Source organism: Suncus etruscus, chromosome 15, assembly GCF_024139225.1.
Source record: "Suncus etruscus isolate mSunEtr1 chromosome 15, mSunEtr1.pri.cur, whole genome shotgun sequence".
Lineage (NCBI taxonomy): Eukaryota > Metazoa > Chordata > Mammalia > Eulipotyphla > Soricidae > Suncus > Suncus etruscus.
This window is the reverse complement of record NC_064862.1, coordinates 49044615-49071297: the sequence shown is the minus strand read 5'-3', so window position 1 is coordinate 49071297 and position 26683 is coordinate 49044615. Positions and strand designations below refer to the sequence as shown.

At 37.6% G+C, this 26683-nt stretch overlaps 1 protein-coding gene across 1 annotated transcript in view; it reads left to right on the top strand.

Moving 5' to 3' along the window:
• Positions 1-26683, top strand: part of LRMDA (leucine rich melanocyte differentiation associated) — a gene marked incomplete at its 5' end in the record, with an annotated part of 468042 nt that overhangs the window by 328106 nt on the left and 113253 nt on the right. The gene's annotated exons all lie outside the window — the stretch shown is intronic.

The window sequence follows — 26683 nt, the reverse complement described above, 5'->3', positions numbered from 1 at the left end:
CACTTAACATGAATGGTCAGATTACAAATAAAATATATATTTCTAATTTTGGTTCATCAATGGAAGTTTATATTGAACTTCTTTGCCGAAAACAGTGTCACTTGCAAGCCACATGAATTAGAGGTTTGTGTCATTTGTTTCCATGATCTTTTTTTTTCCCTTTTCTCTCATCTGTGTTCAGAACCCTACATTATATGTCCTTAGTCTAAAATTTCCATTAGATTATTTCATCAAAATTTCAAGTTCTTTGAAAATTTACTTTATGTTTTAAACATTAATTCTTATACCTGGAAGCCAACAATTAACACATATATAAATATTTTCTAACACAGGCAATCCAAATAGAGTCAGATTGAGTGTGAAAACCTAATGCTTCTTTGCATTGTTCTCAATAAAACATGAAACAGATAGCTTAAAGTGCCTCTTACAAGAGTAGCTGTATTTGCATTTTATTCCCCTTTTTATTTTTTCTCTTATAATTTTATATTGGCAACTTTATACAAAAAATTTCTTGTTTTAAAATATGAAGAACTCAACTAGAAGATGTGCTTGACATCTTCTGAGAATCTTTAGTTTGTTATTTAATTCTGAATGCTTTGAGTATTTCTTTTTTTAAGATTTTATTTTTATAAATATTTATTTTCTGGTTTTTGAGCCACACCTGGAGACACTCAGGGGCCACTCCTGGCTTTGTGCTCAGAAATCTCTCCTGGCAGGCTTGGAGGACCATATGGGATGCTAGGGATCGAACCCAAGTCCATCCTGAGTCAGCTGCATGCAAGGCAAACACCCTACCACTGTGCCCACCTTGAGTATTTCTGATTAAAGAGAATGATTGAGGGGAGCAGTCATATTTACAGGGATATTTTTTTCATATTTTAAAGAGGGAATGTCACATTTCTGTTGGTCTCACATCCATTTATTTGTATCCACTTCTCAATTTATTATTAGGGTTCTGCTAGGATACTACTAGAGGGGCTGTAATGGTGAATAATGCCTTTGCTAAATATATGGTTTTTAAAGTTTTTTTTTCTTAATCTCCCTGCTTTTATGGAAAATGTAACCTAACTTGTCTTGACTTAAAGACCAGACAAAGAAAAGAACTCATCTGGGTTTCCTGTCCCAGATGACTAAAACAAAACCAGAAAGACTGCCTGGTGTGGAGATGGAGGGAGCAGTAATGAGGACACTATTATCCTTTGTCTGTACTTTTCCCTGGGGTAAATATTGGCACCCAGATATTCAACAGTAGGAAGACATTTGGAAAGCGGCCTAGCCAAAGGATCTGTGGTAATCAGGAGTCATAAATCAGATTTGAGAGGGAGCGACCATATGGTGGTGGGGGAGAAAGTGGCAATGCAGTTCTTTTCGTGATAGTTGTTCAAATGTGTTCTCTTACCCAGTAGCACGAGAAGCCCCATCCTGTCACATTTTGACACATGTCCTGAACATGTCACCTGAGTGCCTTATTCCTTACTTAACACTCCTGAGCCATGAAGATGTCAGTGGATACAGAGATAATTCTGGTTAGAGCCAGATAAATGATTCAAGAGCCCAGATGTCATGACCTCATGGACAATTGCCCCTGGACCTCTAGAATTGACTTATGCTTTGTCCCTAGCAGATGAGAAGAGATGGCTTTGTGTCTCCAGTTGAACCACCAGCAGTCAATAAATAATCGTCATCCCTCAACTTCCCTTGCCATGGACTTTCAGGATATATTTTAAAAAATTATTGAAAAGAATCACCTCAAATTTATTTGCCCTCATTTCCATAAGTGCCTGAGTAATCACAGAATATTGTTGCCACAGGCACCAACGAATTTTAAAATATCACTCAACCCCAACTCTACATTGCTCAGGAAAATTTCCTCTTTAGTGATGGGCCTCTTTCTTGCCCCAACTTGTCTGGAAATTCAGAAAGTGAGATTGAAACCTCATTCAACTGGGAAAAGTCACCTCCCCTGGTTATTTCTGGCTCCCCTTGTAGGTGAGAGAGTACAAAAATCATTTTATTAGAGTCATTTTCCAAGGGGCACATAGCAAATCAATCTTTCCCTTTAGTCTACAGAAAGTGACTTCTGTGGCTGTGGAGGGAATTTCTCATGTTGGTTGTGCCCAAAAGCACCAGAGGTAGGAGACCATGCTCTGTTCAGTCCTCCCAAGGTCCCAGGCAACCTGGAGTTTATGAGGCTCTGTTTTGCTTGGCCAGTCCTCTGTTATCCTGAGATCCTTCCTGCTGAGCATCAGAGCCAAGAAGGTTGTCTGGCTTGGAAAAGGGGTGAGGGCAGAGTCCATGAGCTTAGTGAAGCTTTTGTGCCTTGCCTTTGACACTCTAGGTCCACATTTAATTAATTCTCCCAACTTGGTGGAAGGAAAAGATGAAATAAAGGGCAACTGACCACTGTTTAATTTGTTTTTGGAGTTTGGCTGGATATAAAACTCCACCTTTCCAAAGCTCTACCACATAATTCATTTTATGATTCCCTCTCGGCACCAGGTCTGGGCTGACCTTGAGTTTTGAGACTGTGTCTATGCTTCCTGGTGCTGGTGGTCACAGTGTGTCCGTTCTTGGCAGTGGCCCTGGGCCCAGCATAACAGACCCGGAAAGGTGAGGAGATTAATCATTCTGAAGGCAGGCTTACCCTAGCAGTTCCTCTGCAGGATGTCTGAGGAGCAGAGAGAGGAGACTATTGTAGTTCAGAAATGTCAGAGGAGCTGTCTAAAAGACTAAAAAAAAAAAAAAGAAAAAAAAGAAAAAAGAAAAGGCAGAAAGTGGAGGAGAAAATGAGAACTTTTCAGGTGGATCTGCTGGAGTTTTCACTAAGCTAAAAAGTATTAAATATGTATGGATGTACACATAAATACACATATAGGTGTATATATGTGTGTATCCACACATACATAGATAAATTTAGTCACTCCTATAGAACAAACTGTGATGAGTTGAGCCTTTTTATCACCATCAGGTTTTCTCTAAATATATTGTGCCCTGCGGGTCAAAATGATTTACTTCTCTATTTTGGGACATCTGAGTTCTATTCTACTGTTGCCAGTATGTTTTCAGCTGTGCCAAAACTGAGAAGGTCTGCAGTTCCTTTGTAACATCAAAATGGAGACATTTATCATTGAGATTTATCATGGGACAACCTGCCAGATGGTTTGGGTTTTTTAAAGGTGAACTGCTTGGGCCTTGATTAGCTCATGTGGACTCAGAGCTCAAGACAAGTCTATCAGCTGCTCAGTGAAAAGACATTGGCTCCCCCCTCCCCCCCACACACACACAAGGCCCCCTTCGTGGGCTCTTCTAGTAAAGCAGCAAATATTAATGTAATGGCAGATGTGACAGCGATTGTCATTTCAGGAAGAAAACCAAGCCTTAACCAATTCCACTGATTGCATTCTAATTATAATGTTACCTCCTGTTGCTTTGCATAGAGACCATATTCATTTCAGTCCATCACTGTAAAACTTGCAAATCAATGACCCTCAAAGGAGCAATTGTAAGATTTTTAACTTAGATTTTTTTTTTGTCTCTCTCATACCAAAGACCTTTATTCTGCCAAGCCTCTGCTGATTGGACCAGAAAGAATGCATTTGATTATATAGACCAAATGTATTGGGAACAGAACCTTTGTGCTTTGAAATGCTTTTCATTCAAATTACATTCAGACATTCAATCAACATTGATTAGGATATGGATTGGCAATGGGGAATGCCTTGGGTTTTTGATCTAGCTTAAAAGTTTGCTCAATTCCATCCTCCAGAATTGCTGAGTTTCTGTAACCTTAAACTTGAATTTTAAAAAACAAACAAAAAAGTAACAGAGGAGGGTTTCACTGGGATAGCTGGGCTTTTGTTTGTTTTGTAACAGAATTCAGTATCCCAATGTCATGTATATACTAGGAGAGTTTTGACCTTATAGGGCTTCCAAATTGAATTAACAACTTCGAGCGGTGAAGATTTTCTGCTAGTTTGTGTTTGTGTTAGAGTGGGTCTTTGAATTTGAACATGAAAATCTGGGAGACTGCATCTCAGACCTGGCTTCTGGGTCAGGAATTTTGCAGAGTTGAAGGAATTCTACCAGGCTAGAACCTTGGGAAGCAAAGATTCTAACTATAACTGCTATACATCTCACATGAGGCAAGACTCATTTTATCCTAGGCACAAAGAAGTGATAGCAATGGGTCTTCCTGCAATTCGAGTCATGATTTGAAAATACTAAAATGCAGTATGAAACTACCATTTCTTCTCTTTTACAAGTTTTTGTATAAGTGTTTGTTGGGAATCTTTGCCTGTAGCTAGACTTCACTCTGCTCTGGAACGATCCTGGTGAGGCCAGTGTTCCAAATTGTTGGTTCTTGACAGTGTTCACAATATATGCAAGTTTTTGTTTTGACCTGAAGTTTTTCTGCTGAACCTTGAGATGATATTGGAATTCACACAGAAGAAGTGAGTTGACAGAGCTTCTTCAATCCAGATTAAAAACATAGCTTGTGATACCTGCATTTCTATATCTTGTCACATACCTCTAATTGTCATTGATTTGTGGGATCTCTCAAGTAAAGATTTATAGCCCTACACATTTTTCTGAAATTTAACATTTTCAAATATATGCTGGCTTTGGAGAATCTCAAATTACAATACATTGCTCCTTTCACATTGGTCTGATTTCTCTGCCAGCCTGTGTCATCATCTCTTTAATTGTTTCTCTACTGTGAGTCTCTGTACCTATATATTTTGACCCACTTTGGTAGGATAAACATTTCCAAGATGACCTTCATACCTGTTTCCCAGTATTCAATCTCTTGTGTATGGATAAACATTCTGTCTGGCTTATAGCTGTAAGATTATGAAAAAGATGTTCCTGTGCCATGTCAGTGATCAGGCTACATATAATTTTGAATTCAGCCATTTTAGAAGATGTTCTCCTTGGCTGTTTGGATGAAACATAAGACCGTATTGGAGAGACTTTTATGGCACAATGTTAACAAATGACAAAAAGTGGCATCTTTAGAGTTGTGTATAGGACAGAGGTATTGATGCTCAAGGAAGAAGAATAACCTCAAGCTCATATAGTTGTTCACAGAAATGAAATCCTCTGCCTTCTGGAATCAAGGATCAAAGTTCTCTAGTGGTTCTTAACTGAAGGTGGTCTCTGGTGAACACTGAAGAATTTCAAAAACTCTGTCCTATACATAATTCTAATTTCCACCTTTTGTCATTTATTGACATTGTGAATATTTCTTGGCTTCTCTTCATGACTATCTTGTCTATTTCTAAAGGCCCAAATAAATGACATCTCTCATAAAACCTTCCAGAAACTACATAGATTTCTGAGTTTCTATCCTTCTGTGCCTTAGGACCTATTTTATTTTTTCACCTCAGAGAAATTTTTGAGGCTGTTATCTTTAGCTTTATTGCTTAATACTAATTCTCTGAAGAGGACAACTCCTGATTCATCTTTACCTGCTTTTAAAGCTTCCTGCCATGATTCTATGAAGAGTATGATCCCAAGAAGGTGGCATTTATTCAGGAATAAGATAGTTAGCCAGAAATAAAGCAAAGTAGAAGTGGATTGTAGATTTATTGGTTCATTTCTTGAATTGTCTTTTCATTAAGCTTCCTACTCCTATCATATACCATATTTTGACCCAAAAATGGGGACAAGATAGAATCTAATGTTTAAAAGATGATTCTATACTTGAAATTTAGTGTTCATGGTGGCATTTTGAGAATTTGTTACAATTTGTATTTGGATCTGTGAGGGGTGTGTGTGTGTGTGTGTGTGTGTGTGTGTGTGTGTGTGTGTGTGTACACGTGCATTTGTGTCCTATATGACAAGGGGGGATTTGCCAGAGACTAAGTGTCAGAGTGTGGTGCAGGAATTATTTTACCTTAAATAAGATGACTGAGGAGTCCTCACAAAGAAAGTGACATTTGAACTGATTCCTAAGGGGATAATAGGGCTATGCAAGGTATATGAAGAATTTTCCAGGAAGAGGAAACTGCAGGGTCAAACCTTTTGCAGTTGGAACAAACTTGGACTCGTCAAGAACTGAGCATAAGCCAGTGTAGAAGACGCTTAATAACCAGAGAGGAGAAGAGATAATGTGTATTTACACAGAATTCTGAAATGATAAGCCCCACTAGTCTATGGAGAGATTTATTGCTTTCACACTTCCCCAAGTATGTGGAGATACATTTCTTATATTTCTTTACCAAAGACTCACAAAGGAAGAAGTTTTACTATGATGGGCAGTTTGTGTAGACTTTACCTTAATTTAATCGCTTTTGTGTTCATAGAGCTAGTTAGTTTAAATTCCTTGCAATGAACAGTTTACAAAAGGAGATATAGTACAGAAAGGATGTAAATTACCATAAATAGGACAAGGAATTTGACCTTTCTAAAGAATACTTCCCCAGAGAATCACAGAATTGTATATTTGACAGTGGTCAAAAACTGGCACTTCATGGCTCATAACTGAATTCAGAAGTGTGTTTTATTTGCCCTGTACTTTGCTCCTAATTAAACTGGGGTACCCTTATTCAAGGTCTCTATAGTCTCCAGATAGTACCAGCTTCTTTTCTCTTGTCACCTGCTTCTTATTCTTCTCTCTATGCTGAAACCCAACATTTTTAATAGCTTCTCATTAAAAATTAACACTCCCCCATCATAATGTCGACCTAGAAATGTTGCCATAGGATGGATCAATGAGCCCCAAATAACCAGAGAAATTGGAGTCCTTAAAGCAAGTTCCTCTTCATCCTCATTGACATCCTACTAAATTTGAAAACAAAGTTATGGACAAGTGTGAGGGCCAAGAGAGTCCTACTTCTTCACCCATCTGACATTCAGCCATTTGAAATTCATGACCTCATAGGGTCATGGATGCACCACTATACTCTTCCTGGAGACTGTTCCTTTAAAGATTTGGAGCTGTGGCTGCTAAGGAAATTAAGTAATTCAGTTATTTTTTTTCTTGATAATGCTAAAATTATTAATCTTCCAAGATAACTACCATTCAGTACATAATGAGTTAGAATTGTTGATAATTATAATTTTGAAGAGTTTGAGCTTGCTGTCAGCCAAGTAATTAAAGGGGTGGGGCCAGTGTTCTATTTTGTTCATCATGGTGTGTGTCTGGTTAAGTACTCATTTCTGTATAGAAAAAAAAATTTTTTCCTTCATCTTGGCCAACCCAGCAGTGGATTAATTCCATCAAGTAAAATAAAATCCACTGGATGGTTTGGAACCTCATTTTCACCCTGGCAGTCCATCTTTTCCCTCTTGATACTTGGGTTGCTTTTGAGAGACTGGACCCCCATTCCCTGTTGATTGAAGACATGCGGGAAGCCCAGTACATTGTGAGCTCTGAAAGAAGCTCTATCCTCACCCTCTCTGCAGGAGCCTCTTCACCCAATTGCCCATGAGCCACCATTTTTTTCCCCTAAAACTTCTTGCATATACTAGCGCTGGACTAAAAAAAATTGAACAAAAAAGAGAAGAGGAAGAGAAAATGGAAAACTAATGATTCAAGAAATCACATAGCACGAGATAATTCTATTTTGAAATCACAGTAGTGGCACCCAGAGGCAGATGCTCCCAAATTACTAGTGAAAAACCTTTGATGTATCCAGTTGTAAGAGAGCCCAAGGCACTTTTTTTATTATTATTATTATTATGAGTGCTTCACATTCCCTGGAAGACGCATTTAGCAGCTATTTTTAAATGTCTATATTCACATATAGAGAGCTAAAAAAGAAAATAAGAGAGTCCTAAAAAATTCTCCAGTCCAAATTGTGTTAATTTGATTGTTGGTTTTTACTGAGACTCATAATCAAGTTCTGGCAATGGCATTTGGGTACCTTTTACCTTATCTCTCTCCTTCCCCTCATACTCTTTTTCTCCACCTTCGCTCTACTGTACTATCTACACTTGCCTCCACGTTCAGGAGCACATTAGGAATGTGCTTTCTACACAGTCATGCCTGAGCATATCTATACCTGGATCATTTCCCTAGATATGTAAGCGACTTAGTCCCTTACTTTCCCTAACACATTCCCTTCAAAGTCTTCTTCACAGAGAACATCCCTTGCATATCAGACTCAACCTCAACTTTCTCCTTTGGACACGACTTTTGTTAATGTGGACAATAAAAAACAGACATCACAAAACTTATTTTTTAATAAAAAGATTGCAGCGTGGTTCCAAAGAGAAAAAACATGTAGCAACTAAAACAACGCAACAAAAGGCTTTGGTGTGATAAGATTTGAAGACAAAGGAAGGGGCTACAGCCAAAAAATGCAGGTAGCTCTCAGCTGTTGAAGAAGCCAAAGAAATTTTTTACTTGGCTTTCAGAAGGGAACAGCACTGCTGACAAGGGGCTGGAGCTATAGCACAGTGGTAGGGTCTTTGCCTTGCACGCAGCTAACCCAGGATGGATCTGGGTTTGATTCACAGCATTCCATATGGTCCCCTGAGCCAGGAATGATTTCTGAACTCATAGCCAGGAGTAACCCCTGAGTGTCACTGGGTGTGACCCAAAAACCAAGACAAACAAAAAAACCAATACTGTTGACATTTAGTACTATAAGATAATAAGTCTTTAAAGGATTGAGCCTGAGATTATCGGTTGCAGCAGCAATAGGAAGAGTACCAAAATATCATGACCCAAACCAAACTAATCCTCTTCAACTCTACTGCCTTTTATATTTTCAAAGCTCCTGGTTTCTTTCCTATATTTTTAACAAATCTAAAAAAAGGAAATATCAATACAAATTTCTTTTTTGTTTGTTTTTGTTTTTTATTTGTTTGTTTTTTGGGTCACACCCGTCAGTGCTCAGGGCTTACTCCTGGCTCTATGCTCAGAAATCTCAGGGGACCATATGGGATGCTGGGATTCGAACCACCGTCCTTTGCATGAAAGGCAAACACCTTACCTCCATGCTATCTCTCCGGCTCCAATACAAATTTCTTACTTTGGTTTCTGAAGTATGTCATTTAATGAAATACAAACTGCCTTGTGCACTAGGAAAAGGTGTAGAGTTGGGTAGACTTAAGATAGTTTAGTTGAGGGCACGATGGAACAGGTAATAAGGGAGAAATAAGGCCATGCTATGTACTTATTCGAAAAATGGTAGGAATAGGAATATATTTGGAGTGTATAGATCAAAGAATGAATATTAGAATGCAACAAAATTATTTGCATTCAGTTTTTGCTATGTAGAGACTTTAGACTTCAGAGAGATCTAATATTTTATAGTTTAGAAAACATTTTTGGGATGGTGGTATAAACTCAGTCCTTAGTGAGGTACTTCTGGTAGTTCTCAGAAGTGAGGTTGGCCAAGATCATGAAAAATTTTGTTAATTTAAGGAGATGTGAGGGATGGGCTTCAGCATAGAAGATAAAGAAAAACTACTAAATAACTGTAAAGTTACAAGCAAAAAGCTCAAATTTGCTTATTTGATCATTCTGTCTCTAGTATCCAGTTATAGAGCCTAGAAGATCAGGATTTAACCAATGAATTCATAGAAAATTTCACAATACCATAATAACCCCAATAGAAATTCTCACACATTGCTTTCTTCTTCTTTTTTTTTATGGAAAATATCTCCTGTATTGATAATTCATTTGAAACATTTTGCTTTTGATGGAAAACAAATTAAAAAACTATATACTTATGTGAACTTTCCTTTAGAAGACCTCAATTTAGCAGAATTCACTCATGAAGATAATAACAAGACTGAAAAATACAATTTATCATCAGTATCAAATCATTTTGGTACATTGCTTTCTTCTATACTTGGTGTTGTTACAAAGATTTTAAGGTGATCTTAGTATTAGAACATGCCAGAATTACTAAAAGACTGAGTTCATCATTATTTCCACTTGCCATGTCTTTTAGTAGCACACAGTAGAGCTAATGCAAGTTCCTTTCTAATGGATGGCTCTCTGTCTTCTATATGGTTCAGACCATATTTTCCCATCTTATGCTTTACTCGTGCTGTATGGTTTGCTGGAAATCCAACTGCTTCACTGAATCCAGTGCCAGATCTGTGTCAGTGATTTTGTTAAAAAAAAAAATCCAACATAATTAGGATGATTATACACACATTACAGCGTTGCTTCGATGACTCACTGAGTTGAAAGTGTTTGCCTGAGGTCAACTACATCATTTCCCCTAAGGAGCATTCCTCTTCTGTTTCAGCTTAATCCTTTGCTATTTTTAAAGTGCTTCACATTATAAGATTCCACTTTTCCTGGCCAGAATTCTTTTTATGGCATGGTAGGTTCTCAAAGCACATGCCTTATAGTGTCTCTGATCTTCCTTTTCTCAACACACACACACACACACAAACACACACACACACACACACACACACACACACAGTGGAGACACAGTGAAGTAAAATGTTAGGCAGAAAATATATACACTCCCCTGGAAAGTACCTGGTCCCCAAACTCAGCACTACACAGTGCCCAGTTCTTAAGGTGCTCTTTTGGGTCAGGCCACTTTGAAGGGGTAACATGTTCTCAGGGCAGAGCTCTCCTCAGTGAAAGAGGGGGATCTGTGATGCAAAACAGATGGAGACTCTGGCTTTACTTGGTAAGAAATCCACTGAGGGAATAGAGAATATTTGCAAAAATCTCACAGCCCCATTGAAATACCTCCTGGTGCATTTTCAAGTCACTGGCCTCTGTTTGCTAATGGTCTAATTTGATTTTGATGAGACCAAATTGCCTTTTGAGTTGCTCAGAAAACTTTGAACAGTTCTCACATTTTGTTTGACTTTCCAGTTAGAGCCTTGGGATTCAAAATATGGAATTGAGTATCAGAAAAAAAAAAAGGAATGAAATCTTGCTTTTGTTTTGGAGCAGTGGTTGAGTAAGGGGCAGTGGCTCTCTGGCTTGTACTTTGCTTCTCAAATTGTGTAATTCATGCCCCCCACAAATTTTGGAGTGTTAATCTTGTTTTTTAGCCTTCTATTGCATATGGCATTTGTTCAATAAATTCATGTTGGACCAAAGAATGAATATTTGTTGCAACATTTACTCAGCACTTGCCTTGAGTAGAAAGTCACTTTATTTTCAGAAAGAGATGCTGCCAAAAAAGAAAATTACAGACCAATATCCCTGATGAATGCAGATGCAAAGATCTTCAACAAAATCCTGGCAAATAGGATCCAATGCATCATCAAGAAGATCATACACTACAACCAAGTAGGTTTCATCCCAGGAATGCAAGGATGGTTTAATATCCATAAATCTATCAACATCATACACAACATCAACAACAAGAAAAATAAAAATCACATGATCATATCAATAGACGCAGAGAAAGCATTTGATAAGGTCCAACACCCATTCTTGATCAAAACTCTCAGCAAGATGAGAATGAAAGGAATCTTTCTCAATCTAGTTAAAGCCATCTACCACAAGCCAATAGCAAATATTATCCTCAATGGAGAAAAACTAAAAGCCTTTCCTCTAAATTCTGGTACAAGTCAAGGCTGTCCGCTCTCACCACTCCTCTTCAAAATAGTACTGGAAGTGCTTGCTATAGCGATCAGGCAAGAAAAAGATATCAAGGGAATCCAGATAGGAAAGGAAGAAGTCAAGCTCTCACTGTTTGCAGATGACATGATACTCTACTTAGAAAACCCTAAAGACTCTACCAAAAAGCTTCTAGAAACAATAGACTAATATAGCAAGGTGGCAGGCTACAAAATTAACACATAGAATCAATGGCCTTTTTATACACCAATAATGATAGGGAAGAGATGGAAGTCAAGAAGGCAGTCCCATTCACAATAAATATCTTGGAGTCAACTTGACCAAAGACGTGAAGGACCTATACAAAGAAAACTATAAAGCCCTAATCCAATAAATAAGAGAGGACACATGAAAATGGAAACACATACCATGCTCATGAATTGGCAGAATTAACATTATTAAAATGGCAATACTCCCCAAAGCATTGTACAGATTTAATGTGATCCCTCTGAAGATACCCATGAAGTGGATCAAATAGTTATGAAGTTCATCTGGAACAATAAACACCCTCAAATAGCTAAAGCATTCCTAGGGAAAAGGAATATGGGAGGCATTACTTTCCCCAACTTTAAACTGTACTACAAAGCAATAGTTATCAAAACAGCATGGTAGTGGAATAAAGACAGACCCTCAGATCAATGGAATAGGTTTGAGTTCTCAGACAATGTTCCCCGGACATACTATCACCTAATCATTGACAAAGGAGCAAGAAATCCTAAGTGGAGCAGGGAAGACCTCTTCAACAAGTGGCCCTGGCAGAACTGGTTAGCCACTTGCAAAAAAGTGAACATAGACCCCCAGTTAACATCATGTACGAAGGTAAAACCCAAATGGATTAAAGACCTAGATATCAGACCTGATACTATAAGGTATATAGAACAACAAGTAGGTAAAACACTCCATGACATTGAGACTAAAGGCATATTCCAGGAGAAAACTTCACTCTCCAAACAAGTGGAAGCCCTCAGGGTATTCCATGGAAGCTACAGATGAAATATGTAAATGAGAAGGCACAGCACAGAACAGGGGAATAAATGAAGGAAACAAAAAGGGCCCATGATCAGAAAAAAGTTTAGAAACACTATTCTAGGCCCTACCTTTTAAAACTGGGTGTCTTTACCCTAACAGGAAGTCATTTAAGAATGTGAGGTCATGAGAAATTAGTTTTGCAATAACTTTAATGGTGCTTGCTTTTATTTATTTTATTTTTTAATAAAATATTTGAGGCCAATAGGAGGAATTCCAAGTGGAAAATATTACAACGCTCTAGTCTAGACAAGAAAGAACAACGTAGAATGGAATTCTTCAGCAAAAAGGAACATAGGAAAGGTGATTTGGAAAACTTAAGGAGCGGGGCCGGAGAGGTGGCGCTAGCGGTAAGGTGTCTGTCTGCCTTGCAAGTGCTAGCCAAGGAAGGACCAGGGTTCGATCCCCCAGCGTCCCATATGGTCCCCCAAGCCAGGGGCAATTTCTGAGCGCGTAGCCAGGAGTAACCCCTGAGCATCAAATGGGTGTGGCCCGAAAAACCAAAAAGAAAAAAAAAAGAAAAAAGAAAACTTAAGGAGCAAATAACATGGAAGACCTTTATTCCCTGTGTTCTTTATTCATGAAAAACCTGTGGATGTAGATTGAGGCATTGTTTGCCCTGTCCCTAAACCCCTACATTTCTTTGCTCAACCTCACCTGCCAAAGAGGAATTTAGAGATGTCTTTGAAGTGTCAAATCAGCAGCAGAGACAAGGAGCAGAAAGCTCTGGCTCATGGAAAGGGGTAAAGACCTATGACAGGAATTTCACTGTTGTGTTATGTTAAAGACATCAGGACAGTGAGGCAAGGACAGACTAATTAATGACTGCAGCACACAGCAAAACAAAGAAGGAACATATGCTAGAGGATCTTGGTGTTTGGGCTGAGGATATCAGGGTATCTGAGAAGACATGGAATATACCATCTTTGTCACTGTCTCCCACTTTACTCCTCAGAGGCCATGTGCAGGGAATTGAAAGATTTATATGGGCTTCTTGCTCTCTGGTAACCTGATTTCTGAGCTTGATTTCTTAGTTGTGCATCTTTCCAAAAGTTTGGTCTGGGGATTTTCTGGTTTTCTAAAGCAGACTGATTCCTGCTTTTAGGAATTTCAAGGGATTTCTTAGAATGTTAAGGCATGGTTGACATAAAAAAAATCTTCAAAACTGGACTCTTCTTTCTCATGCCTTATAAATAAGAATCGCTACAAGTCCATATTGTCCTGTAAGCTTTTGAGAAGTAGCTCAATAGACATCATGGGAAAAGCTCTAGATTGGGAAAAGAGCCTTAGATTCTACCTACCACTGGGTTTTGTCTGGTACGACCAGGAAGAGAATTCTGTCCCATATATTATGCTGCTTTTGTTTCTCTTCTAAAATGAGGAGTTTGAATTAGATGGTATGAGATACCTGTTTCTGAGTTGGCATTCTCTAACCTTAGGGTTGCGTGGATGCCTGTGAATCTATGGATGCTTTTCAGAAAAGGGCAGTCTCCTCCTCTGTACATTATTGTCACCATATGTGTGTACATTCCAGATGTAGCTATGGGATCCACCCCCGCCATATGCTTCCCACACATTGTCAGCCTGGCTGTCTCTTACTGTACATTACAGCTCAGTAACCACATGTTCCTGTGTGCACTAGATGTGCTGACACTAGCCGATTCCTCCTCGTGTTCTATATGCTGCTTTTTCAGGGAATCCTATTTACAGCCACAACTCCCATACTAACTGGCTTCTGCAGGAGTCAGATGCAAGGATGGGTTTGGAATTAGCTTGCACATTTTGAAGAGCAGGCTCTAACAGGGATTTTTGAGGCTTCTGACATTGCTTTCTCAGCATCAAACCTAAAATTGGGTATTATCCTTGGAGAGGATGCTCTTTTAAATTAAAATAGCTGAGCCAGGATTTGGTCAGAAACTCTTTATCTATCTATCTACCTTTCACCATTCAAATAGTGGCAGGACCTACAGATTGAGCATTAAATAAATATGGACTTTAAGAGGCAAAACTAGGGTAGAAATAATATTAGAAAGGAAAAAATTGATAACAATGGGAAGTAGTTCCCCAAATGATACTGGCATTGGAGTAGAACAGAGTCAAGGACCTTTTATATTTTCTCTATCCTTGATGAGGCATTTTGGAAATACGGCAATTTTTTTTGGAGATTCCAGTTGAGTAAGATACTCAGTTTGAATCTTAGCCCTACCATATACAATGCCTTATTTAAGTCATTAAAACTGAGACTGACTGGGGCCGGAGAGATAGCACAGCAGTAAAGCATTTGCCTTGCACGCAGAAGGACAGTGGTTCGAATTCCAGCCTCCCATATGGTCCCTTGAGCCTGACGAGGGCGATTTCTGAGCATATAACCAGGAGTAGCTTCTGAGCGCTGCCAGGTGTGACCCAAAACAAAACAAAACAAAACAAAACAAAACAAAACAAAAAAACCCAAAACTCAAAAACAAAACAAAACTGAGAATTACTGTTTGTATTTTTGAAGAGGATGTTGCCTACCATGTTATCTCTTTTACTGGGTAGTTAAAAATTTAATAAATGTCATGTATACGTAAAAATTGATGGAGAATATGATTTTAACCAGGGATAATGCTTTGCAGAGTTACTTTGTAGAGAGTGGGGTCAGCCCCATGTTGCCTCTTGTTTGTAAAAAAAAAAAAAAAAAAAACCTAAACAGAAAAACGAAAGAAAAGATCTAAAAATATCTAATTCGAAAAAGCTAAAGAGTATGCATAAGGAACATCTGCATCTACTAGTAGGCATACAGGTGTTATTTCTCACTTGTCATGCCAAGGTGTCCACTTAGCAAATGCTCATGCCAACATTTAAGAATTCCTGAGATCAACATCAGCTATCATAATATAGTACCCCTCCTTGAGGGAGTCTCAAGGCTGTTTCTACTGTTTTACTCAATACTCCTGGAGTTTAGTCATATTCGTTTGCTATTTATTTATTCTATTTTCATAGATTTATTAGGGAATTAGTGAGGAAATATGTACATGTGTATGTTCTGCATTTATGTGTTATTTATATGTACTTGAACTAAATGCTAGTTTATTTCTCTTTCACCCCACTGGATGCCTCATTAAAACAATATTGTTAATAATATTTTCATGCATACATTGTTCCAGCACTACACCCATCACTCAAGTGCCTGATTCCTTCTACTAATGATCCAAGGACACATTCTATCCCTCACCTTTGCCCTATGTCATGTAAGAACATCAGTTTTGCTTGCATTTGAATTTCATATAATAAAAGCCCTACAGTATTGCCCTTTTTGTTGATATTCAACATTATTTCAATATCATGTTATCTTTCTTAATAATGGGATCCAGTTTATTAGTCTTTTATGTGATGTATTATACTTTTTTTTAAAGATCATGAAAGTATTTCCTGTATTGTTTGGTAATAATTTTCCCTTATAGTTTCATCATAATCATATACCAATTTTTATTTTGGCACCATAATTTGAAATTCTGTTTGTTACTAAAAGAGTTCCTTCTACTCCATACCCACCCACTGTCAGCATCCTTCTGCTAGTATCTTTAAATCATAGACTTAACACAAAAAACATGAAATCCAAATGAGAACTACTGAACTTCAAAGTCTTTTATTTTATTTTCATATGTAGAATTCTCAAGCAGCTGGCATTTATTTTCTTGTGTAGTATGAAGGGGTCAATAGTTAATTTTTCAAGAGAATATCTGAATAGACCTGCCATTTCCTGTGCCTTTTTTTGGTCATAAGTCAGTTGTCTGCATGCATGAGCCTTTTTCTGTACTTGATTCATTTACAAGCACATGTATGAAGTGTCTTTTGGGAGTCAATGCCACCATCTTTTAATCACTCCAGGCATTACTATTAGGGATTATATGGCCTAATACCTAATCATATTGTAAGATTTTTATTAATGGCTATTTGTAACCCTCCATGGCTTTGATTTTAAGGAATATTTAATTGGTTTTAATAATAGCAATAATGAAAAAATAGTGTGATTGAAATTATTTTGGCAGAAAGGTGGTTAGGTCATAACCAGAGACCCAACTCTCAGGAGTTGCTATTCATAAGCTACTCTTAGTGATTAAGTTACTTAGGAGTCAGCCATGGTGCTAAGAAATAATATGTAAGGATGGTTTAGAATAGTAGACATTCATATGCAAGGCAAACACCTTACCCCATCATATCTACATCTTTCCACTAATTATTTGGATTAATTTGCATTCTAGACTTTGAGAATAAATGTTTAAAATATGATGTCTTCTGTTTTATAACCAGAAGGGCTTCCTTCATCTTTCCATATTTCAGCTCTTTTTGCATTTATCTAAAAATGGCATAGGTTTTATGTATTTCAATAGAATTATTCATATGCACATGGTATTGAAAAATATAATTTTCTTTACTTATTTTTGATGCTAGTACATAGAGATATAAATAATTTTCATACATTATCCTTGAAGACAACAGTGTAACCAAATATTCTTAGAATTCCTTAAGAATTTGTTGACGGGGCCCGGAGAGATAGCACAGCGGCGTTTGCCTTACAAGCAGCCGATCCAGGACCAAAGGTGGTTGGTTCGAATCCCGGTGTCCCATATGGTCCCCCGTGCCTGCCAGGAGCTATTTCTGAGCAGATAGCCAGGAGTAACCCCTGAGCATTGCCGGGTGTGGCCCAAAACCCCAAAAAAAAAAAAAAAAGAATTTGTTGACTCTTCTTCTGATTTCCTATGTATATATCTTATATCTTATTAATAACCATTTATTTCTATCTAATACTTGCACATTTTTCTCCTGGCTGTATAAATTTTACTCCTTGCCATATGAATAGACATTATCTTGAATGATTGGGGCCAGAGAGATAGCATGAAGGTAGGACGTTTGCCTTGCAAGCAGAAGGACAGAAGTTTGAAACCCAGCATCCCATATGGTCCCCAAGCGTGCCAGGAGCGATTTCTGAGTGTAGAGTCAGGAGTAACCCCTGAGCACTGTCGGGTATGACCCCAAACCAAAACCAAAAAAAAAAAAAAAGTCAAACAAATTATCTTGAAAGATAGTCTTGCCTCATCTTTTATCTTAACTGTTAAGTTCAACAGCAACTTTAGTGTTTCATATATTATTTCTAACCTTACTCAATCAGTAAAATCTCCTTGTACTCTAGTTCTGTTGAGTTATTTGACTGAGTTTTGAAATTTTTCAAAATAGAGTGTTTTGCTTATCTGTTTAGATGATCATTAGATTTTTGTCCTTTATTAATGTAATGAATTATATCTGTTTGTAATAGGCTTTATTTTTAGAGTAGTTTTAGGTTTATAGCAAAACTGAACAGAACTTAGAGCTATAGCCCCATATATCATTGACTTCTTTACCAACACATCCTGGTATTTCTATTACAATTGATGAGCCCACACTGACTTATTACTATTAGACAAGGTCCACTAGAATTCACTCTTCATGTTGTACATTTATGCATTTTTGCAAGTGTATATTGAATGTATCTACTATTCTAGTATACTAGAATAACTGTACTGCTCTTAAAATTCTGCTTTACTTTATCACCCTCTCTCTATCCCTTTGAACCCCTCACAACCATTCATATTTTTTATGTCTCTTTAGTTTTTTCTTATAGTTCAAACTCCTAAAATGTACATAGCCTTTAAGACTGGCATCTTTTGCTTAATAATGTCTACTTAAGAATATTCTGTTTTTTCAGGAGCTTGAAGCTCAATTATTTTAGCATGAAGCTCAATAATTTTTTCATTAAATATTACGTTGGATGTACTAGAGTTTATTATATATCTTCTGAAAGACATCTGAATCAATCTCTAAGTTTTACAGTTTTAAATAAAACTGTTGTAAATGACAATGTTCAGATTTTTGTATAGACATAGATTTTCACTCTTTTAGATAAATACCCACATAGCATTGTTGTTGGATCATATGCTAAAGGTTAAGTTTGCAACAAATTTATACTTATCTTCCAAAGTAACTCTACTACTTTGTATTCCTATTTTAAAAAACCAATAATATTCCTTGTTGCACCAAATTCTCACCAGTATTTGGTAGTGGTAGTGTTTTGAATCATGCCCATTCTTATAGATGTATACTGATATACATTGTTTTCATTTGTAAACCCTAAAATGGCATATTGAGATTGAGCATATCTTCACAATCTTATTTTATTCCATAATCATGTAACTGCTTTGGTGAGTTATTTTTTCAGGTCTCTTGCCAATTTTAATTTATTTTTAAAATTTAATTTAATTTTATTTTTTTGTTTGTTGCTTTGTAGTCACACTTAGTGTTGCTCAAGGTTTACTCCTGGCCCTGCACTCAGAAATCATTTCTGGTGGTACTCAGGACTATAGGAGATGCCAGAGATTAAACCGAGGTTGGTTTCATACAAGGTATCACCTTATCTGCTGTATTATCTATCTAGGGATCATTTTTTAAATAGAATCAACCTGGAGCATTGGGGGCATCTCCCAAAGATGCTCAATGGTAAAAATCTGATGATTCACTTTTGCCTGTGTGATACAGAGCTTGGAGCTAGAGGTGCTCAGCTGCTTATAGAACCATACCAGGATTGCTCTGGTGACCATAGCTATACTCAACAGTGCTCAGGGGCTGTGCAGTTCTGGTATTAGAAAATGGGGTTTCCCACATAGTTATGTATATTCTCTAACACTTGAGAATAGAACTAGAGACCATCTCTGGTCCCTAGACCTTTTATTGATTTGAAAAATTAGGTTATTTTAATATATTTTTTATTTTTAAGTATGCTTTGTATATGTTCAATAATAATTTCTTTTTCTTGTTTTCTTTTTTGGGGGGCCATACTCAATGATGCTCAGACTATGCACTCAGAAATCACTCCTGGCTTGGGGGACCATATGGGACACTGGGGGATTGAACTGCAGTCTGTCCTAGGCTAGTGTCAGCAAGGCAGATGCCTTACCACTCAGTGCCACAGCTCTGGCCCCTTAATGATAATTTCTTAATTGATGTGCCTTTCACTAATATTTCTCCCCGTCTATTCTTGTCTCCTCATTCTTTTGTGCTCCTGAAATTTGTCCAAGTTGATTGTGTTGCGTGAGGATTGTGTTGTATACATGCACTTAGATATACAAACAAAATTTATTTATGTATTAATATTTTGTTTGTAAAATTTGAATCTGCGTTTATGAGATTGCCATAAAATCTTGAGGTGGAATTTTTTTCTTTTAATTTTTTACACAATATTTATATCACATTTTACTCATCTCAAATAAAAAGTTGGGAAGATATTTTTATTTTTTCCTATTCTCTGGGAGACTATTCAAAATTGGTGTTATTTCTTTTTTAAGTATTTTGAAAAAAATAATAGCTAAAGCGATTCCTACCTGAACTTTTCTTTGTGAAAAAGCTTTTAAGCTATAGGACTATTGTACTTTAATGTCTGTTTTGGTAAATTGTGTTTTTCAAGTATTTTAAAAGTTGCATTTCACTGTCAAATTTATTTGCATAAGTTGTTCATTGTATCTCTACATTTTTCACTATCAGTGAAAAAACACACTATTAGTGCTTCTCTTTTCATTTATGATATTATAATTTTATAGCTTCTTTATTTTTTTAATTTCACCATTAATGTCATTCCAGACTTCTCATTTCTCATTTTGACCTTACCAAAACAAAAGTTTGATTTTTGTTTAATATAATATAAAATGTAATATAAATTTCATTTTTATGCCATTTTCTTTTTAGTATTTTACTTTGCTTGATAGTTTTATTTTTTCATTTTCTAAAGAGCAATAATTTAATCAATAAGTATTTAGTTGTTGTAAAACATATAATCATAGAGTCCTGGATGGAGGTGGATGATGGTGAGATGGACGGAGGGTGAGTCCTTTCTCTGCTGGCCCTGGACATGTGCCTGCAACTCCCACCAGCCTGTGTGTCTGAGGGTTCAGGATATCCCCGAGGAAATGATCTACAGGAAGTCAGGTTTCAGGAGACATCAACTTTATTAGGGCCCTAGCCATCATGTGTGGCTCCTAAGCTTTAAACCTTTTAAGCAGGCTCTTTACAGCTACCCTGATATCTCAACTTGTTTCTGCCAGCCACCTATCTTGCTGAATCCTCTCTCTCCTCCCCCAGAATCTCTCCTCTGCCTCTCAAGGTGAGCAAAACAGGAAGCGAAAGACCCCTCCAGATATGGGCAGGTCTGCCTCTCAGCATGAGCAAAACAGGAAGTTGGGGGGGAGTAACATCTGCCCTTCTTTAAAAAACAAAAAGAGCATAGGTTACAAAGGCGGGAACCTTAATATTCCCAAAGGTCACGAAGTCTAAAGTGAAAATTAACATATCAGCCCTTTCCATAAACATAACTTTTCTGCAAAATATACCTGTAGCTTAAATTTTTCTTAATGCTTATTTACCAAGCACTATCCTGGAATATCATTGTTGCTATTATTTAACTTTTCCTTTTTTTTTTTTTTTTTTTTGGTTTTTGGGCCACACCCCGGAGTGCTCAGGGGTTACTCCTGGCTGTCTGCTCAGAAATAGCTCCTGGCAGGCACGGGGGACCATATGGGACACCGGGATTCGAACCAACCTCCTTTGATCGGCTGCTTGCAAGGCAAACGCGCTGTGCTATCTCTCCAGGCCCTATTTAACTTTTCTTACTTAATACTATTTAATCAAGTATTTTTTCCTGGATCTTCCTATTCCTTTCATAACCTTCCCTAAACACAATTACAAGAACATTTATACAGAAAATACAGTTTTGAAACAGGCTACTACATTAAAGCACACAATAAAACATCATGCAATTGGAAATATTAACTATGGAAAACTATAAAGCACATTTACATGATCAAGAAAATGACTTAGATCAAGAGATATACCTGAAACAAAGTTAGATGCAGTGGTTATAAAATAAAATTTTCAGTTGGGCTTCGCTGTTTTCTATTTCTTTTTTAAATTTTTTATCCCACCACCAAATTGTCCAAACACGAATATACTGTGGACTTCCCCAATTTATCCCATCACCTAACACCACGTGGCTTTACTTCCATGGAATCCTGGGCCTCACAGATGGGTCTGGGCAGAAGCTGCTTGGTTCCACTTGCCTGGTCCAGAGCTTCTCCACAGCTGCAGATTGTTGCCTGCAGTCTGGGTGTTCAAAGTGATCCTAGCTGAGAGTCCAAAATTTTCAAAGCAGAATCTTTGTCCGGATGAGGTCGTCATCCAGAAAATCAGTCCACACTCAATAAAGTATTTTTTTCTCGTTTCTTTCCAATCAGTTGCCTCCGTAAGTCTCTGCATATTGGGAGGCCTTGGTCTTTGGAACAAGGGCTTTTTGGATAAAAATCTAAGTCCTGGGCTTCGGATGGGGTAATCCATGCTTTCACCTTCCCTCCTTCACTGCCCCTTCTGACACCAGTAGGGGACTCTGACATGTCTAGAAAAGGCTCCACGTGGTGGTCCAGGCTTTTGGGCTCACTCCAGCTGAAAAGAATCAAAATCAAACATGAGAAAAGGAATCTCCATTATTGTTGTCCTCTTGATCCAGGGTTCAAATTATTAATCATAGAGTCCTGGATGGTGGTGGATGATGTTGAGATAGATGGAGAAAGAGGCCTTTCTCTGCCAGCCAGGCCACATGCCTGCAATTCTCTACCAGCCAGCGGATCTCATGGTTCAGGATAAACCACAGGCAGTCAGGTTTCAGGAGACATCAACATTTTTAAGGCCCTAGCCACCATATTTGGCTCTTCAGAAAATTCAGCAAGAGAGGTGGCTGGCAGAAGCAAGTTGAGATGTCAGGGTAGCTGTAAAGAGCAGCTTAAAAGATTTAAAGCTTAGGGGCCACACATGGTGGCTAGGGCCTTGATAAAGTTAATGTCTCCTGAAACCTGACTGCTTGTGGACTATTTCCTCCTGAATACCCTGAACCCTGAGACCTGCTGGGTGGTAGGAAGTTGCACGTGCGTGGCCCAGGCCGGCAGAGAAAGGCCTCACCCTCCATCTCACCATCATCCACCACCATCAAGGACTCAATAAAAAATACCTTTTTCAACATTTAGTAACATAAGCATTTAAGAATATATGTCCCTCAAAGAATAGCTTACCTGCATACTATACATTTTTAATGTCATACTTCCTCATTGTCAAAATCTTTACTGATTTCTCATATGATTATTATTATGTCTTTTGGATCTTTTTGAAGTCACAGTTTCATTTCATGCACTTACTGTTCATTTTTTTTTATAAAAAGTATGCTCTACATAATTGTAGTATTTCTAATTTTTGACACCAGATTTATAGTATATAATATATTTAATTTGAGTAAAAGTCTTCTTTGTAACAATATCTTCAATTTTTATGTGCAGTTGTCTTCACTTGCATATTTGTAAGTGTGTATGTATCTGGTCATATTTCCTGATCCTACTTTTTAAACCTTATACAACTCCTGATTTTTATCAGCTGTTTTCTTTCACATACTAGGGGCTCTACTATAATGTCCCCAGTGATTATCAAGTTTTTTAGTTTTGTCAATTTTTTGTTTCATGTATTTCTTATATTATCTGACAACTATATCAATTTAGGTCTTCCTAAACTATGACCTTATGTGAAACTTCTCTTACTTATTTTTAATAATGTGCCTTTTTTTTTTTGTGGTTTTCTTGGGTCACACCCACCAGTGCTCAGGGGTTATTCCTGGCTCCAGGCTCAGAAATTGCTCCTGGCAGGCACGGGGGACCATAGGGGACGCCGGGATTCAAACCGATGACCTCCTGCATGAAAGGCAAACGCCTTACCTCCATGCTATCTCTCCAGCCCCATAATGTGCCTTTTTTTAGTTTATTTTTTGGCATTTGAAAATTTATGAACTCTCTTTTATAATAAGTACTTTAATTACAAAATTTTGAATTTCTGACTTTCATATTCCATTTCTTTACTCTCATTTTCTGAGTTTTGTGCAGTACATTTCTTATATCCAGCATACTTTATTTTGAGTCCATTGTGAAATCTTTTCTGATGGTTATACAGATCAACACTTAAAATAATGTCCTCTTGGGGACAAAGCATCGGTGCAAGTGGTAGGATGCTTGCCTTGCATGCCAGTGGCATCCCACATGGTCCCCCATCCAGGAGCGATTTCTGAGCATGTAGCCAGGAGTAACCCTTGAGCATCACTAGGTATGGCCCAAACAACAGTAACAACAACAAAATGTCCTATTAATGTAAATCTAATATAGGTTCCTTCTGACCCATTTTCCTATTTCCTCTAATTACCCTTTAGTTGAATACTCTGCTCTGTTAAACAGATCAATGGAGTCTTCAGTTGTCATTTTTGTTGTTTTGGTTTTGGAGCAATTCCCAATGCTACAGGGCCTACTCCTGGCCTCTACTCAAGGATCACTCCTTGTGGGCAGAGAGGACTAGATAGGGTACCAGGGATGCAACCTGGGTGGGCTCCATACAAGACAAGCACCCTAATTTGCTCATACAGTCTTTCTGACCTCAATATCTAGTGTTGTTACAGTTTTGAATTTGAAATGCCATTTTGTTTTAGTGGTCAGTTCTTTGCTAATTTTTTTTTTTATTTTGTTCCCTAGCACCTTTGAAATATGTGACTGAGAGTTTCAAATCCTTGCTAATTAACTCCATCACTAGGAATGCTGGTCGCACTGTATGTCTTTTTTTTTTCTAAATTTTGTGGCATTTTTTTCTTATCTCCTGGTATGCTACATGCTGTTTCATAGAATACCTGACATTGAATGCAAAAATTATGAAAGTAATTTGAAGCTCTAAGATTGTTACTTTTCTCCCGAGAGGATTTATTTTGCTTGTGGGAGACAGTTTGGGTGGGGAAAATCACTCAAGTTCAGTTAATGGTGGAGAGAATGGAATGCTGGCTTACAAATGGGAGGGAAAATTAGATCCACCCCCTCTATTCTTCAGCTCTGATTCTTCAGAGCCTCATCTGAAAGTCTGGGAAATCTATGTGGACCCCTTCTCTTTGGTATGCCTTAAAGATAATTTTGCGCCTCAAGATGTAGAAAATGGTGTGTTTGTGTGTGTGTGAGAGAGAGAGAGAGGTGAGAGAGAGGGAGAGATAGAAGAGAGAGGAGAGAAGAGAGGGAAGGGTGGAGAGAGATATGCAGGAGATTACACAAGGCATGTGTTCAACAACATTATACCCCCAGATTCTTAATTGCAATGTCAGAATTAAAATTTGCTTTAAGGGAGAATATAGAACAGAATATTGAGCCTGTGTCATTGCTCTTCCATTCTCTGAACTTCCTTCCTCTCCAAAATCTCTGCTTATGTCCTCCAGAGTGAGGAGTTCTCTGAAGCCTTAAAACACAATTTTCTAGGCATGCTTTCTCAATAATCTTATGTCTCTCAGTGGGAGTGTTGTTCTACAACTAGCTAGACTTCCCAAGTTGTCTAATTATTCCAAGAGTTCTTCAAGTGAAAGCTAAATGATAATCCTGGTCACACCCCCACTCAAAAAAAAAATAATAACACGCAGGTCCAACACTTTCTCTTCATGGTCTGTCTAACCACAAAACTAAATTTTTTTCTACTCAGGCCTCTATTTCTTATCTCAGTCTTGGGCAATTGTCAAAGATATGTTTATAACATATTATTAATTCTTATGGAGGAAAGTTTTCCTAAAGAACTCTTGCATTTCATTTTAATCAAGAGAGTAACAAAGGCTTAAAGAATAACTGTATTGGCAAAACAAGAGGCAAAGTTTATGGTATTTGGATTTCAATCATACAATGGAGACATCTACTCACTCCAGATACAAATTTTCTTTTCTTTTCTTTTTCTTTTTTTTGGGGGGGGGCACACCGTTTGATGCTCAGGGGTTACTCCTGGCTAAGCACTCAGAAATTGCCCCTGGCTTGGGGGGATATATGGGACGCTGGGGGATCAAACCGAGGTCCTTCCTTGGCTAGCGCTTGCAAGGCAGACACCTTACCTCTAGCGCCATCTCTCCAGCCCCTACAAATTTGCTTTTCAATCTCCCTCTCCAACTATGGTCCTTCCACTTTCCAAGATATTTTATTTGTTGCTCCATCATATTAAAAGAGATTGCATGCTGCTATGTCTTCAGGAAGCTGATAAAATTATCCAATTCAACTGGACTAATTCAAAAGACATTCAGAAATCAATATGTTTTATCCAGAGATACTTAAGAGACAACAAGGATTGTTCTCTATTTCCTGCAATAAATCAAGTACCCAAGATGTCAGGCAGGTGGGGAATTTTAAAATGTAAAATGGGACCATTTATAACTGTTTGACTTGGTGAAATTAACTTCTTTTAGTCTTGGCTTTATTCTCCACAAAGTCAGTATGAAAATATTTTTCATTCTGTAAGGTTGTTGAAAATTCTTTGAAATAATACACAGGTTTTTTAAATAATTGAGTAAGTTTTCAGATTTTACAAAGAGTTAGATGTAAAATAATTATCTAATAGATAAATTAATGTGAAGTTCATTGTAAAGTGAAAGGCTGAAACATTCACTGTTTCTTTTTTGTATTAGAATCCCCTTTGACTATAAAAGTCCCTTTCCCTAATTTTACAAGAATAGTTTTTCATACTGCTCCAGTATCTGCTTTTATTAGAGTGAATCATAATCAATGGTGGAGGTATTGCAGAAAGCATGATAACTAAAGATGACTTTCCTAGGCATAGAATATGAAATCAACAGAAAAGAAGGGATGAATCCAAGGACACTAGACCTAATGGTGAGAGAACATCTCCTTATTTCTAGATTGGAGCATGGTCATTTTATAATGTGCCCTACTTACAGAAATGGAGGGACTAGTTTCTATTATAGACTGTGGGTCTTATCCCACAACAACATGTGAGGAAAGATAAATCAGGGAATTCCTAGAGGGACACTTTTGTGGTTTCAGGATATGGTCTCTTTCTCTGTAGCTGTCTTCTGGTCCTCAATGACTTCTTCTGTTATATCACTTTCTACCATCACAACATTCCTCTCTATAATCTGACAGTACCTGTGATTTGAGGGCAGTTAAAGACTTTTTGATGAGTGATTTTTTTAATTTTTTTTTAAAAACT